This window comes from Numida meleagris, chromosome 1 (assembly GCF_002078875.1).
Source record: "Numida meleagris isolate 19003 breed g44 Domestic line chromosome 1, NumMel1.0, whole genome shotgun sequence".
Classification (NCBI taxonomy): Eukaryota; Metazoa; Chordata; class Aves; order Galliformes; family Numididae; genus Numida; species Numida meleagris.
In genome coordinates, this window is record NC_034409.1 from 53,952,936 (window position 1) to 53,953,405 (window position 470).

Here is a 470-nt window from a genome sequence, read left to right on the forward strand (position 1 = left end):
CGTTAAAGTTAAGGCTAATCTTCATACTGAATGGGAACCACTGCCTCATCCTCTGTTGATACTTATATCTGATTAATAATGGCAGGATTTGCACTGGCTTGCTGTTGTCTGAAGTAGGAGAAGAGAGAGAAAAAAAAGAAATACAACTTTTGAGAGCAAAACAAAGCATTATATTTTACTCCCACAGGAGTTAACAGGAGAACTTCCTGACCCAACTGAAGTCAGCTGATTTGTAACACAAAACGATGAATCACTGAAACATCACCTGGAAAAGCACAAAAGTAGTACTGATGAAACAGCTTGTATTTAATGGGAAATGAAATTCATTTCCATTGTCTGAAATCCAAAAGGATTGTAGAAAGCAGTATCAGCCATCACAACAGTCACCAGTACCATTTACATTTTCAGAAACACTGAGATCAAGCCATCTTAAAAAGAAGAAAAATAAGAAATGAAAAGTTCTAGCAAAG